At 40.2% G+C, this 15,706-nt stretch overlaps 1 protein-coding gene across 4 annotated transcripts in view; it reads right to left on the bottom strand.

The window, feature by feature from the left end:
- ARHGAP22 (Rho GTPase activating protein 22) overlaps positions 1-15,706 on the bottom strand; it is a 365,766-nt gene that overhangs the window by 142,443 nt on the left and 207,617 nt on the right. The window lies entirely within an intron of this gene.

Raw genomic sequence — 15,706 nt, 5'->3', positions numbered from 1 at the left:
CTTTAAGACCTTATTCTCTAATGGTGTCAAAAGTTAGTCATATTACTGAACAGAAAGAGCTTTGCTGAAAAGTAGATATTACGAATAAAATACACATAAAAATATGAAGACAAGAGGTATGATTGTGCAATATTAGCAAAATCTAAATAAATAAAAAATATTACTGTCCTATTATAGAAGGCTGAATCACATGCCACCATTTAAAAATCAAATGAAAATTTCCTGAATTGCTTAACAGCTACATTTGTAGCCCATGAAAGCAAATTAAATGCATGCTACAGAAATATCCTAGTAAGCTTTGCACCTCATCAGTGCAAGTCACTCTTGCATGTTCTGTGCCTTACCCGCAAAAATGCTGACAAGGCATGTACAGTAATAGTGAAGTAAATAATATCAACACAGGGGAAACCCCTCTCTTAGCAAATCAGCTCCCTTCACTTCTGGGTTATAAATGATAATTTCATTTTTCCATGTGATGTAAAGTAAAATAATCACTATATTATAAATGCTTTGACTCACCCTTTCGGAGGCACTTATTTTTTCTCAGATGCTTAGCAGTGAAAAATGGCATAGTGCAGACTGCAATGTTGTCAGAACCGACCCAGTCACTACTGTTTGCTGAAGGGAAAGCAGCACAAAGTCAAAGGGTCTGGACTGCCTGCACAAAGGCCTTTTAAAAGCCCAGCGATTTAAAGAGATGTGTTACGCAGGATAATAAAAACTGCATGAAGCTGAACCGCTGCCACTGCAGACATTATTCTGCTCGTTAGTGCTGCTGTTTGAGTTATTTAAAGTGCTCTCAAGGGTGGGAAAAGATGACGGTGTGTAGCAGGAAAGGATGGTTTTATAGACTCAACTTCTGCAGGGCTAAGCTCAGCTGCCACAGCAACCCGGAGTATGAGATGAAGCAAAGTCAGATGTTAAACAGGTAAAACCAAAACCTACATTATTACATCTTTCTCAGTTCACAGTTCAAATTCTTCAAAAGAGAACTCAAAGCTGTGCTCTGGGATTAGGCTTAGTATCAGTTTCCTACATCATTCCCATTTCCCAGTCCTCTTGTGGTCTAGAATCAGCATTACAATGGGGAAAACTGCTTTGTGCAGTGACATTTAATTAATAATTCCAGGTTAAATTATCAACTCTAAAGAAGGAACTGTTATGTTTTGTCTTTAAAGTCCTTGCTTTCCGCCATCCTCTTCCTGGAGGGTCAGAGAGGGGTAAGGAGCTAAAAGCAGTAAGAGGGAGAAGCTGGTGCTTGGAAGCAACTTAAGGGGTCAATTAGGGACAGGAACAGGTGAGGGGGAAGTAAAAGCTTCAGAAGACAGGGTTAGTTGAAGGCAAGAAGGTAAAGGGAAGGTGCTGGAGGAGTAAGATAGAGAAGTGTTAGATGGATAAGAGGGGGAGCCAGAAGCTTCTGGGAATGAGAGCAAGAGACTGCAGGGGGAGCTGCAGACTAAAGGAGGTGAGAAGGAGTGCTGGAAGGTTAGAAGCTGAAAATGGAGAGAGGGAGATTTGAATGCTATAGAAGGCAAAAAGAACTTACAGGGATGTAGGGTAGCTGGAGATTGAAAGAAAAAGAAGATGATGAAGGCTTTGAGGGGCAAGAGACATTAACCTGTTATAATATACTTTGATCTCTCTTGTTGGAAAAGCATGATGTAAATACACAATGATGATGCTTGAAATGGAGCAGAGACAAAGAGAAGTGAGAGAGAGAGAAGTTAAATAGCTAAGGGGGAGCAGGTTCTGTAAGGGGAAAAGATGAAATGGGAAAAGAGGATCTGCCTGACCATCTATACTATGGAAAACTATGAATACGATCTTTCATCTACCTCACCACACTTCCCTATCCCCATTATCACAGGCCAAGGTTGCTACTGTGGAGGAACCATTCGACTACCGTTCTATGCTCCACAAGCCAGAACTCTTACCAATATTAAATTAACCAGCATGCATCCTATCCTCACTACTACCACCACCCTATTCTTTATACTCATCAATGCACAATCTATGCTCCTTAATCGCAAAACTCCAAAAAAGGAAAAGCTATATAATTGAAACTTCTCTTCAAATGCTGACCAGGAATAAAAAACCGGCTCTGTCAAATAGCTGGGAAAAGGACTTCAACCATGACCTCCCTATCAAATCACAAACCTTTTTAGGCCATACTTTAAGAAGCTCCCAATAACTTAAAATCGGAATCATCCCTAACAGATGCCGACTACCCCTCCATTTAAGATGCTCCCACCGATAATATTACAGGTAGCCAATTACATTCACTTGTTGAGTTTAAATATCATACATTTTAGCAAAAGAAACATACATTGAATATGGTGGTCAGGGGTGGTGAGATAAGCAGGGATGCGGTAGCGCTTTTAACACAAGATGCCGGAGGGAAATAAAGTTAGGGGTTGAGAGAAGATGTTTCAGAAATATTTATTTGGGGAGGGTTGGAAAGAAAGAGGTGAGTTCTTTAGTTAGGTGCATAATGAATTTGTCCATGTAGGAGAAAGTATTGATTTGAGAAAAGGTTAAGTTAGGTCATATGCATTTTGAAATAAACAGGTTTTAAGGTCCTGTTTGAATTTCTTTGTTTCAGTAGTACAATGTAGACTCTCAGGTAAAGAGTTCCAAAGTTTAGGGCCTGCTATGGAGAACAGACAGTCTCTTATTTTTTTCCGATATGTATTCTGTACTGATGGCACAGCTAGTAATCCTTTATTATGAGATCTTATTGATCTCTGTGGCTTGTATGGTAGTAGGGTAGCCCCACCAGGCCAGTGTTGTCAAAAAGGAGAGAGGAATGTATTAATGTTAAGACTTTGTAATGGATTTGGGACTGTATTGGTAGCCAGTACCCCAAAAGTGCCCCATATTCCACCAACATCACTAACAACCTTGGGATGGACCTAGGGAAATCAGACATAGACACTAGCACGTCGTCCGTATATAAGGCTATCTTCTGCACAAACCCTTTCACAGACACACCTACCTTTTCAGGAGAATTCCTTATATACTGTGCCAAAGGTTTGATCACCAAAGCAAAAAGAAGCAGGAACAGGGGACACCCTTGCCTAGTTCCCCTCTCTAATGAAAAGTTGTTAGAAATAATCCGATTAACTGTTATTGCTGCAACAGGTGAGATGTAAAGCGCCTTAATCCATTTCTATAAGTTAACCCCAAACCAAATCCATCCCTCCCAACACAGCTCCCAGAAATTTCCACTCTAGCCTGTCAAATGCTTTTTCTGTATCCAGGACAAAATCACTGACTGCCCACACATGCTTCTCATAATCTATAATAGAGAGGGTATGCAACATGTTATCACTCGACCTCCAGGAGATAAAACCCATCTGATCCCTATTTATTAATATCCCCATAGCCTTGTCCAACCTTCCAGCAATGACTTTAGCAAACATTTTCATATTCATATTCAATAACGAAATTGGGTGGTATGACGCACATTCATCCTTAGGCTTCCCGTCTTTGGGAATCACAGTAATCATAGCATCATACATTGTCGGCAATAAAACCCCCCTCATCTAACACTTTCTGATACACATGAGTTAAAACTGGTGATAACTGCTCAGCAAATTTCTTATAAAAGTCTACCCCCAAAACCATCCTTCCCACAAGCCTCATCCCCACTCAAAGCCTTTATTGCAGCTAGGACTCCAAAGGCGATATCGGTCTATCAGGTTCTTCTACAAGTCCTGTAGGCAGCTTTGGCAATCTATCTTTCCGCAGAAATTCATTCTCTCATTGTCAACTACCTCTGGAGCAGAGATGTGAATCGTGTGCCCGATCGTCTTAACGATCGGGTTCGGCTGGAGGGAGAAAGAAATCTGATCGCCGGAGATGTGAATCGGAATCGGTTCCGATTCACATCATTAATTTTTTTTTAGTGAGGCCCAACCCTTTAAAATTGACCCCTTACCTTCCCCTACCCCCCCCTACCCCCCCAAAACTTTTTACGAGTACCCGGTGGTCCAGTGGGGGCATGGGGACCGATCTCCCGCTCTCGGGCCATCAGCTGCCACTCATAAAGATGGCGCCGATGGCCCTTTGTCCTTACCATGTGACAGGGTATCTGTGCCATTGGTCGGCCCTTGTCACATGGTAGGAGCACTGGATGGCCGGCGCCAGCATATAAAAATCCAGCATACTTTTGTTCGTGCCTGGTGTGCGAACAAAAGTACGTGCGCGCGCTGCGTTTTAAAATGTACCCCTATGTATTTTTTTTCTATGATTTAGATATATCTATTAGATTTATACCATGCCTTTCTAATAAAAACTACTTTCATTTCATTTATTGAAATTTATTAATCACCTACCACAAAAAGGCCTAGGCGATTTACATCATCAACACACATAATAAAAACATAAAATTAACATATGCAATGACACACAATTTTCATTTGCTTCACAGAAACAATAAAAATTAATATCATATAGGAAAAAAAATAGACAGACACTCAAAATTAATCCTCACATCTTTGAGGGGGATTTGTTCTGTTAACACCTCTCTAATATATATTGTAAGCACGTCGAAATAGATACTCTTTCAATAACTGTCTAAATTTAAAGGAGGCGGAGGAGAACCGGAGGAAAATCTGTCGGCGGTAGCGAAGGGGTGAGAGCGTTCTCGGTGCCTGTGACCTGCTGGGTTTCGATGTGCTGACATCATCGAGGGGTGACTGGCTGGGCATAAAAGTCATCCCCCTGCGGCACATACCTGAGGCGGAGGAGAACCAGAGGAAAATCTGTCGGTGGCAGCGAAGGGGTGAGAGCGTTCTCGGTGCCTGTAACCTGCTGGGTTTTGACACGCTGATGTCATCGAGGGGTGACTGGCTGGGCATAAAAGCCAGCCCCCTGCGGCGCATACCTGAGGCGGAGGAGAACCGTAGGAAAATCTGTCGGCAGCAGCGAAGGGGTGAGAGCATTCTCGGTGCCTGTGACCTGCTGGGTTTCGACGCGCTGACGTCATCGAGGGGTGACTGGCTGGGCATAAAAGCCAGCCCCTGCGGTGCATCGACACCGCCGGCATGTCACCGAAGCCGCACGCGGCTTTGTTTCAAACAGGAACTCCTAAAGATCTGATCTGGTTTATACTTTGTGGAAAGACGAGAAACTAATTTGCCTTCTTCTTTTCTCCCCCGCCTCCGCCCAGGAAGAAAATAGTATTAGATTAGATCGAGTGAGTTAGGCTGGTACTGAAATATAATAAACTATGCCTCATACAAAAAGAAAGGCTTAGATCAGAGAGATATTAGCTTCTTCTCCCAGTCCTATGCCATCTCAATCGCAGATACCAGCCTTTTTCTCACCAGCATCTAGTATTAATCCGGTGAGCATAACCATTGAGGGGCAAAGCAGAGAGTGGATGCTTGAAACATCACTCAGTCCCGGCACCCCAAATACTCCTTCTCCACCTCATACAGTTTTTGATGACCTTTTGGAAACCCATCTTTCAGAGGCAAGACAAGGAGCACAGGCCAAAGAGGGTCAGATGGAATCAAGTCATGACAGCGATATAATTGTGCAAAGAGAGAAACCTGCAGAAATAACAATGGACCTATTATGGTCAGCCATAAAATCTTTAGAGGCTGCGATTTTAAATTTGACCAAGATGACTACTGATTCAAATCATCGTTTTACCAATCTTGAAACATAAATCTCAAATATTCAGAAAGATAAGCAAGTGACCGATATGAGATTAAATAAGTTGGAGACTTGCCATCAGAGGCTTACAAAAACTGAAATATTATATGATAAGAGACTTGAGGTTATTGAAAACTCTTTGAAATTCCTGAATTTAAGGATACTGAATTTTCCAAAGTTGGAATTAATACCACCTTTAGATATGTTTAAAGAGTACTTAAGTCAAATTTTACATATTCCATCACAGTCTATGCCTCCACTCTCAAAAATTTACTATGTTTCTCCTAAAGTAAATGCAAGAGATAATGCTAAACTCAAAGAAGTAGCACAGTTAAATTTGACTGATATTATAGAAACTACAATAGATACTTCCATTGATAATAGAGCTATATTGCATGTATCTTTTATGTTTGCTTCTGATAGAGAACTTGTATTTCGTTTATTTATGAAAAAAAGATTAGAAAAATTCCATTGAACCCAAATCTGGATTTTCCCTGATCTCTCTAGAATAACCCAAGAGAGACGAAATTTTTTTTTAGCGTTTAGAACAGAAATAGAAAGTAAGGGGGGGGGGGGGAAATGATATTAAAATTCCCATGTAAATGTGAAATACTGAAACAGAATCAGAAATACACTTTCTATGAGATATCTCAATTACGTTTATTTCTTGATTCTATGACCCAAGAGTCTTTGGCTGAAGATGTTGAGGCTAACTTAGAGAATAGACTAGGTGTAATCTAATAATTCAATTGTTCTAGAGAAATTTTCTCTTATTTCCTGTAACCGCTTATACAGATATATTTTCTTCATTCCTGGGGATTTCCTCTGATATACAGATTGATTTTCATAATTGATGTGTAATACCAAGGAACTAAATGATGTATCTGTATTCGTACAATTTTCCTATGTATTTCAAAAAATGGCATAATAAAAAATTAAAAAAAACAAAAACTACAAAGCAGCTTACAATAGATAAAAAAAGTCCAATAAGATATCAAAACTAAACAATTCAGCAATTACATTTCAGTGCATATACACACAAAAATTCAATAAAAATCAATAATACATCAAAATAACCTAAATAATACTTTCTGCAATAATATAAATACAATTAAACCACAAACCAATCTCAAACTACCAATACAAAGCTAAGTATCAATATTAAATCTTCCAAACCTTTGGTGTTCATATAGGAGTAGAGCCCCTTTGGTTAGCACCTTTGGTGGCGAACTTCTAGCGGCAGGCTAAATATATGACCCAGTAGAGATATCACCAGGGGACAGGGTTAATTGCTGCGAGTGTCAGCAGTGGCAGAGGCAGTCATGGAGACAGCAAAAGCATGTGAGGAGACATGATAAGAGAGTCCAGAGTCAGCAAAGAACACTCTCCTTCTACCTCTCCCACAGCCGGCATGGAGTAGGCAGACTTTTCAAATGCCTTCCCACAATGGGCCCCTTTTTAAAACTCTGGCCTGGTAATGACATCAGTGAGGTGAAGGGTAACTTATGGGGGTGTCAGCTGAGGTAGAGGCAGTCATGGAGATAGCAGAAGTGGGGATTGGGAATGGGTGCCCTTACCAGTGATTCCCAAGTTAGCAAGGAATACTCTCCCTTTTTCTCTTCCATAGCGTTGATGGAGTAGGCAGACTGTTCAAATAATATTATGTACTACAAGTGGAAGAGGGAGGATCAGGCAGACTATTTAAAGTGAAAACATGTACTGCTAGTGGAAGAATATAGGGATGAGGAGTGTAGCGTTCTCTTAACATTCTTATCACCTGTGGTGGAACAACTGCTATTGCTGCCTTGGAGGTAAGAAATGAAGGACCATAAGGTAGAAGGGAGATGGTTTCAAAGGGAGAAGAGAGATGGAAGCCTGTGAGAAGGTGGATGAGCAGGGCCGGAGGAACCACTAGGCGAGCTAGACCTGTGCCTAGGGTGCCACGATTTAGGGGGTGCTGCGGCAGGCAGCAAAATTTTGAAAGGGCAAAAAGTGCCCTTTCAAAATTCTGCCAGCCCCTGCCTCACTGTGCCATCCTCCTGACGCCCCCCTTGTGGTCCAGCGGAGGGCCAGGGTGTGATCTGCCACTCCCGGGGCCTCGGCTTCCACTAAGCAAAATGGCGCCAGTGGCCTTTAGCCCCTACCATGTGACAGGGGCCAACCAATGGCACCGGTAGCCCCTGTCACATGGTACGGGCTAAAGGCCACCACTTTCACAGCCCTCCATTTCCTTGCTGAATCTCTTCTCCCACTCCCTAGCAATCCTTCATCTCTCTCTCTCTGTATATCTTCCCCACCTACTCTCGATCCTCCATCTTTACTCTGTATGCCTCATCCACAGGGCCGGTGCAAGGGGATTGGGTGCCCTAGGCACCTTCAGCCTTGCGCCACCCCCAGCTGGCGCCGCCCCCAGCTGGCTGGACATTCAAAGAATGCCATGCAACCCGTTCCCATGGTTGACTCTTCTCCTTCCCTATATTTTTTTTTTCTACGTATTAGATAAATCTATTAGATTTATACCATGCCTTTCTAATAAAAACTACTTAAAGCAGGTTACAATAGATAAAAAAGTCCAATAAGATATCAAAACTAAACAATTCAGCGATTACATTTCAGTGCATATACACACAAAAATTCAATAAAAATCAATAACACATCAAAATAACCTAAATAATACTTATGTTAGTTTCTGCAATAATATAAATACAATTGAACCACAAACCAATCTCAAACTACCAATACAAAGCTAAGTATCAATATTAAATCTTCCAAACCTTTGGTGTCCACGAAGGTGCTCATATAGGAGTAGAGCCCCTTTGGGTAGCACCTTTGGTGGCGAACTTCTAGCGGCAGGCTAAATACCTGACCCAGTAGTGACAATCACCAGGGGCTGGGGGCAGTGCAAGGCTGAAGGTGCCTGGGCACCCAGTCCCCTTGCACCGGCCCTGTGGATGAGGCATACAGAGTGAAGATGGAGGATCGAGAGTAGGCGGGGAAGATGTACAGAGAGAGAGATGAAGGATTGCTAGGGAGTGGGAGAAGAAATGCAGCCAGGAAATGGAGGGCTGTGAAAAGTGTTCGGTAGTGAAAAGGGAGGCAGAGGGCCACAGAGAAATCAAAGACAGGCAGCCCAGACAGCAAAGCTGCAATCTGTTGTCTCATTTTCAACATTTGCACTTATTCATTCATTAGCTTTTATTATTGTATTTTAGAATGCAATGAGCACAGTGGTATTTCTTTCTTGTTAGGGACTATGGATTTGAGAAGAATGGTTAAAACCCCCCCCCCCCCACTCATTACTTAGAGAAAACGTATCTTTTCTCAGCCAAGGTTATGGTGATGTCAGGATGTAGAGCGGAGAGAAATGGTGGTCATAAGTCTAGATGAACAATACAAGCCTTGGATATCATGGGTTCTATTTCCAGAAGTGTTTTTTCACAGATACAAAATAGAGTAAATACGTTTTAACATAGGGCTCTTCAGTTTTCCAGCTAGTTTCAAAGATACCATGATTTGTTCCTTAGACTGACTCACAGCTGAGAATTCCTGTTCATTAATATTGTGACAGGTTAATCTCTTTGTCAAGTTATTAACTGCCAGAAAATGTTCTTCCTCTTGGCCAATATACTTAAGCAATACTAACAGCAAGAGGCTAATTCATGATTAGGCTTGTTTTTTGTAATTGTGATTATGATTTTTTAGGAGGTTATTGTATGTCAGAACTTCATTCCCCTCTTGGGTAATTGCCCAGAAACAGCCTTTGAGTTTTAATAAATTGTCATGAATCAAAAAAACCACTACATTCTACAGACAAATAAAATCAAGAGGAACATTGGCTTGGGATTCTTCCAAGCTACGTCGCCGTACACTGTTCACCTCTCAAAAGAAACAGATTTTTTATTTTTATCCCAGTCAGGTGCCAGCATGTTCTGCTTTGTCATAATGGGTTTAAGTACAAAGGTTTCCTGAGGTAGAAGGTGAGCCTAGCCATACTTTCAAGAAGGTGACAAGCTAGATAAAAAAAGGAAATATTTCTTATAGTTTCAGCTTAACGTGAACATTTGCTTACAAAACAACTGATTATTTAAACCGAGATGAATTGCAAAAACTAAGAGCTGGAGTGGTGCAAAGCGGAGCCCATGCCTCACATGGGAATGGCTCTACATATGTTCCCTGGGTAGATCTGGAGATCTGCCCTGTCACCATAGTTAAGGTTTTATAGACATTGGACCATACAATCCCTTCACAATCATCAAATAGAAAAATAAAATAAAATAAGACAGCAACCTGTCCCCACTGGGAACACCATTATGTTGCGACCACATTGTAAAGTAGCAGGATTAAACCTCTATAAAAAAAAAAATAAGGGGGGGGGGAATGAAAGTGACAACACTAACCAAGATAAAAGCCTAAGAAACAAACTCCTTGATTGGGATAATATAATCTAACTCATCACATAAATCAGGTGAAATCTATTTTATAAAATCTAGTTTTAAATTTTTGTTATAAGCTGCTTTGAGCTAACCCTTGGGGTATGATAAGGCAAGGTATAAATTTATTTATTTATTTATTTTTGTTTTTTTATACCGATCTTCCTACATTAGATGCAAATCAAACCGGGTTTACAAAGAACAAAAACTTGCCATACGGCCTTACATTTATTTTATTTATTTATTATTTATTTAACAGTTTTATATACCGAAGTTCTAGTAACAAAGTTACTAATCAATTCGGTTTACATTGTAACAATAAAATTGACAGAATATAGAATAATGTCTTACAGAGAACAGGGAAGATTTAACTTGGAAATAAATAAAATAAATTAATGAGAGCAATAAATAACTTCAACGGAGCAAGGAGAGTACAATTTAAATATAATATAATATAGGAGAATATAAATTCGGAATTGACTGAGTTGGGCCTGAGGTCGATTGTTGAAAAGTTCAGAATAGTTATTGGGATTAGGAGAATGCTTGATTAAACAACCAAGTCTTGAGTCTCTTACATGGAACAATAAACATATAAACATTTAAGCAACTTTAAGTAATAGTCAAAGAGAAGAAAAAACTAAATATACAATTTAAATTACATAGAAATCAAGGTATATAAGAATTGGATTACATAGTAATGATGGTCATAAGTGATAAGAGTCCAATAAATGAAAATTCAAAGATTGTTGTGCTGTACTAGGCTTAGATTAGGGAGAAGGAACTAAGAAGATATGTAGAAAGGAGTGGAGAATAGCGGAAGAAATAAATGGAATGAAATAACATAAAATAAAATACAATAAATACAATAAAATCAAAATAATAAATCAAAATAATAAAATAAAAGGAAAAGTCAAAAAATTGACTGAAGGTCTCTTCAGAGGGAACCTGAATAAATGAGAAAGACTAAGACTAATAACAGATCAAACCATATAAGGGAGAGAAATAAACAGAGAAGTGTAGTAAGATATGTAGAGAAGGCTTTAAGCTAACAAGATGGTTCTGGAAAGGCAAGCAATGCAATAGTACATAGAAGAATGTTCTGGAGAATCAAAAGGTTTGATGGATTGTGATTCTGTTGATAACACAAGGGCTATGTGATATACTGTCTTGCTAAAAATCAAATATTACTGTTTTTGAAGTTAATATAAAAGTACAAATATGTTGATGCTCAGGATCTGATTTACTATACTTTTTCCACATTGACATTTCGAGATTCATATTTAGAAACATTTAGACGGATAACTCAGAAATTATCCAGCTAAATGTATATTTGGGCACTTAGCCAACTATATTTTAGCCAGTTGGAATTTAGCCAGCTAAGGGGGTTATTTTCTAAACCCTTATCGCGTGTGTTAGGGCCCTAACGCACGCGATAAGGCCATATCGCATGCGAAAAGGGCCTTTTCTCTTGCGATATGATGCAAAATAGGGGGAGGGGAGGAGTCAGGGAAGGGAGGGGGCGGAGGCAGGGTGTTTTCGCTGCCGGCGATAATGTTTCTAACATTATCGTGGCAGGAGCACGCCAAATAGCACCACCTGTCATGGTGGCGTTATTCGGTGCGAAAGCCGGCAGCTGGCGCACCGCAGTGGTGCAAAGGCTGCTGGCTTTTGCAGGCCCACCACCCCGTTTTTGCAGAATTCATCATTCTGCATTGAATGATGAATCCTGGCCTAAGTTAGGAGCATTCTGGGGGCGTAACTGAGAAGAGATGAGTTAGTTGGCTAAGTTATCTGGCCAACTCACAGCTAAGTCTGGTTGGGCCATAAAGCTGTCCTAAAGTTAGCAGGTTAACGTTTAAGATAGCCAGGTATTTTCAAAAGTATGGATGCACTATTGAATGTACTTCTAAAGTTAACTGGATACGTTTATCCGGCTAACTTGGAGATGTATCAAGCTGCGGTAGTGTTCTAACATGTTGTTATATCACGTATATTGCATGATATACACAATATTTTGTATCTCTCTACCGAGGTTCCCTCCCCTATTTCAATGATATTTTTGCATGTGATTTGCATGCATGAATAATGCAAGTGCATGTAAAGAAGATCAGTACTAGGCAATCTTATGCAAATATTTTATTGCAGCCGACTGAGATAAAATAAAAACACCTCTTGGAAAAGCAGTTATTGTGAGACCAGGGACCCTAATGTGTGCCCAAAGGCTCCCATCTTACATTTAATGCATCGACAAGCAAAAAAGAAAATCTTGACAAAGAGGGGAGGCTGAGCAGGGGCCAGGACTGAATCCCGCCTCAACCCTGGTCCACCATTTGAGGTGGCCCCAACTCCCACAAATTATAAAATTTTAAAAATGAGCCTGCATGGCTATGTGTCCCACCCACCCCCAGTCCATCAAATAAAAATGCAGATCAGGTCCAGGTATCCCCTTCCCTTATCGAACCCCCAATTCATCAAATAAAAAAATAGGTCTGGCCCTGGTACCCCACCCACCCACCCAGAGCTAAAAACATGCAAATTATATCCCAACCCCTTTCCCGTAACCAACCCCACCACAAGAGCGAAAAAAAAGTAATGTAGAGTGCCAGCCCCCTTCCTGTATCTACCCCCCACTCCACCAAATTAGGTCCAGGCTCCTGAATCCCCCCAAAGTCCATTACATAAAAATAACTAGGCCCCAGCCCCCTTCCTATTTCTACCCCTTCAGGTTGGCACCATTTTAGAAAATGGTGCCAACCTGACTTTGCCCCAGCCATGTGACGAGCCATCTTAGACATGCCCCAACCATATGGTCTTCAGGGACTGCAGTGTTTCTTAGGATTCACCAACTATTGCCACCAATTCATTCCTGCTAGCAGGGCCAACCTCCCCGCAAAATGTTAAGAATTATTAAAAAGTGAAAGGTGAATAAAAAGGAGACTGTCATAATGCTTTATATCTGTTACTAGTTAGTTTCATGGACTGTCTGCTAGTATTGGTATTATTTGATATAATAAATAACTGTATGTCAGGCAAAATGGTAGAAACTATTGTTAAGAACATAATTACTTGCCATATGGATAGACATGGCTTAATGGGGAAGAGTCAACATGATTTAGCAAAGGAAATTCATGCATCACTAATCTATTAGAATTTTTTGAAGGTATAAATAAGCATGTGGATAAAGGTGAGCCGGCATCTGGATTTCAGAAGGTATTTATAAAATCCCTCATGGAAGATTCCTCAGGAAATTAAAAAGTCATGGGACAGAAGGCCTGTATTGGTAACTGGTTAAAGGATAGGAAACAAGGAATAGATCTAAATGGTCAGTACTCCAATAGAAAGAGGTGAATAATGGATGTCCCCAGAGCTTTGTACTGGGAACAATATTGTTAGTATATTCGTTAATGATCTAAAAAAGTAAGTTACAAGTGAGGTTATCAGATTGCAGATGACACAACAATTATTCAAAGCAGTTAATGAGTTTTAATTTGGACAAGTGCAAAAGTGATGCCCACAGGGAAATAATTCTAACTATATGTGCACATTGTAAATCCAATATTAGGAGTTACCACTCAAGAAAGGCCATTGGAGTTGTTGTTGACATTGTGTAACATACAGCTGTACAACAGAATGAGGCCAGCAACATTTGGACATCAGGACCCTGAAAGGCAGAAGCAACTGGAGATCACTGCTATCTCGTTTTGACTTATGGATGATAATCATATGTCCAAGGAGAGTGGAAGGATAGGGGAAAGGGCAGAAGGGGGAGGAGTTATTAACTGTTGTATTTTGGTGGCACTTGGGGATTTTTATGGTGGTTTTTTAAATGATTAAACAAATAGAAACAAAATAAACAACACACAAAACAAAAACTGAATGAAAAAAGAAAAAACAAATGACGTTAAATGTTTTCCTGTGCATATCCCTCCTAACATGTTTAGCCTGTCTTCATTTCTGTTGCCTTTCTCTGTACTGTTTCTAATTCTTCTATATGTTTGAGTTGTGGCTGAAAGAGTGGTCATACTATAGATTAACACAGAGACATATTAATATTCCCAGTTGTGTTTTCTTATTCCTTTCAAAATAATTCCTTACATTGTTTGCTTTTGTGCTAAATAACATATGGCCATAGAACAATATGATGCCAACCTCAGGGCCAGCTGGTGAGGCAGGAGTGAGTGGGTCATTCCTACCCCAATTTGACTGATTTGAGCCAATGGATGGCGTAAGGAATTTGCATCCAGGAAGGGGGGGGAGGATAAGGAAGGGACTGGGGGGGGGGGGTAAAATTTTCATTTTGGGTGGTCCTGGGGATGGGGGGAGGGAGATCCGGCAGGTAAAGGGGGTCCCCGGCCTCTTTGTTCACTTTCCTATATTTTTGTTTCGTTTATTTAAATGATTAAATTAAAAGAAATGAAATAAACAAAATGAAAAGTGATTAAAAAACAAGCTGATATTTTTTCCCATGCATATCCCTGGTCTCCTGTTAGCCATTCTTCATAAGCAAATTATTCCATTCCCCCAGGACGGAGAGTGCGGATAGTAATTTTTTTAATTGTTTTTTAAATCTTTAGTTTAAGTTTTACGTATGTTGGTATTTATGAGCTTTACTATGGGAAGTTTTTTTGTTTTGTTTGTTTTTATCTAGTATGGTGATTATGACAGAAATAAGGTGAAATAAGATTTGTAGCAAGTTGATTTCCTACTAGGTGTGGGGCCAGTTTTAAAAATCTCCATTAGAAGCAGAGCAAAGGCCCAGAAGAAAAATACTCAAGGTTAAACTACAAAGATAAGGTATGAGTCTGAGAAAGATCCCTAGAAGGAATGAGCCAGAGGGGGTCCAGTGAAAGAAAGAGAAAGAGAGCAAATACAGTTTACTGCCATTGTGAAAGCAAGATGGATCAGCTTTGCTTGGAGAATATGACAAAATTCTGAGCTTAGGAGCTCTGAGAGGCATCTATCAAGAAGGTTTACAAGTTCAGCTGAAAACTGTCAGAAAGGCAAGATTTTGTAGCATTTGTTATGTAATAGTATATCTGACCCTGCATCTGTGTAAATGTGTGAATGGCCAGTGAGGTTCCTGGATGGCAATGGGAAGTCAGACAAGATAGAATTGGGCTCCAAACAGCAAGTTTTTTCTTTTTTTCATTTATTTAAAGATATAGTATTGCCAGTCTTTGTCCTGGTACCAGTCTGAAATAATAGAAATAATACTTTATTACTGTTTCTGCAGCACAGTTTGTATTTTCGGAGTGTTCTTGGTTATCGTATATCAAGAAATGGGTGATGGTGTAAAGCATGGATACAGTGCTGGCAGGACCATTGTGGGCCAAATGGCACAATGGGCGGTCAAGGGGGAAAGGTCCCCCCCCCCACTCTGATGACACAACTGGCCTGGGTGAGAGGGGTAACTCCTAATATTGAATTTACATTGTGCACATAATAGAATTATTTTCCCTGGGTGTTTCACTTTTGCACTTGTCCAAATTAAATCTCATTTGCCATTTAAATGACCAGTACCCCAGTCTCGCAGGGTCCTCATGCAATTCATTGCAATCGACTTGTATTTTAACTACTCTGAATACTTTTATGTAATCTGCAAATCTGATAAC

Source organism: Rhinatrema bivittatum, chromosome 7 (genome assembly GCF_901001135.1).
Source record: "Rhinatrema bivittatum chromosome 7, aRhiBiv1.1, whole genome shotgun sequence".
Taxonomy (NCBI): Eukaryota; Metazoa; Chordata; class Amphibia; order Gymnophiona; family Rhinatrematidae; genus Rhinatrema; species Rhinatrema bivittatum.
The sequence above is the reverse complement of the archived record's forward strand: the minus strand, read 5'-3'. Positions and strand labels throughout refer to the sequence as shown.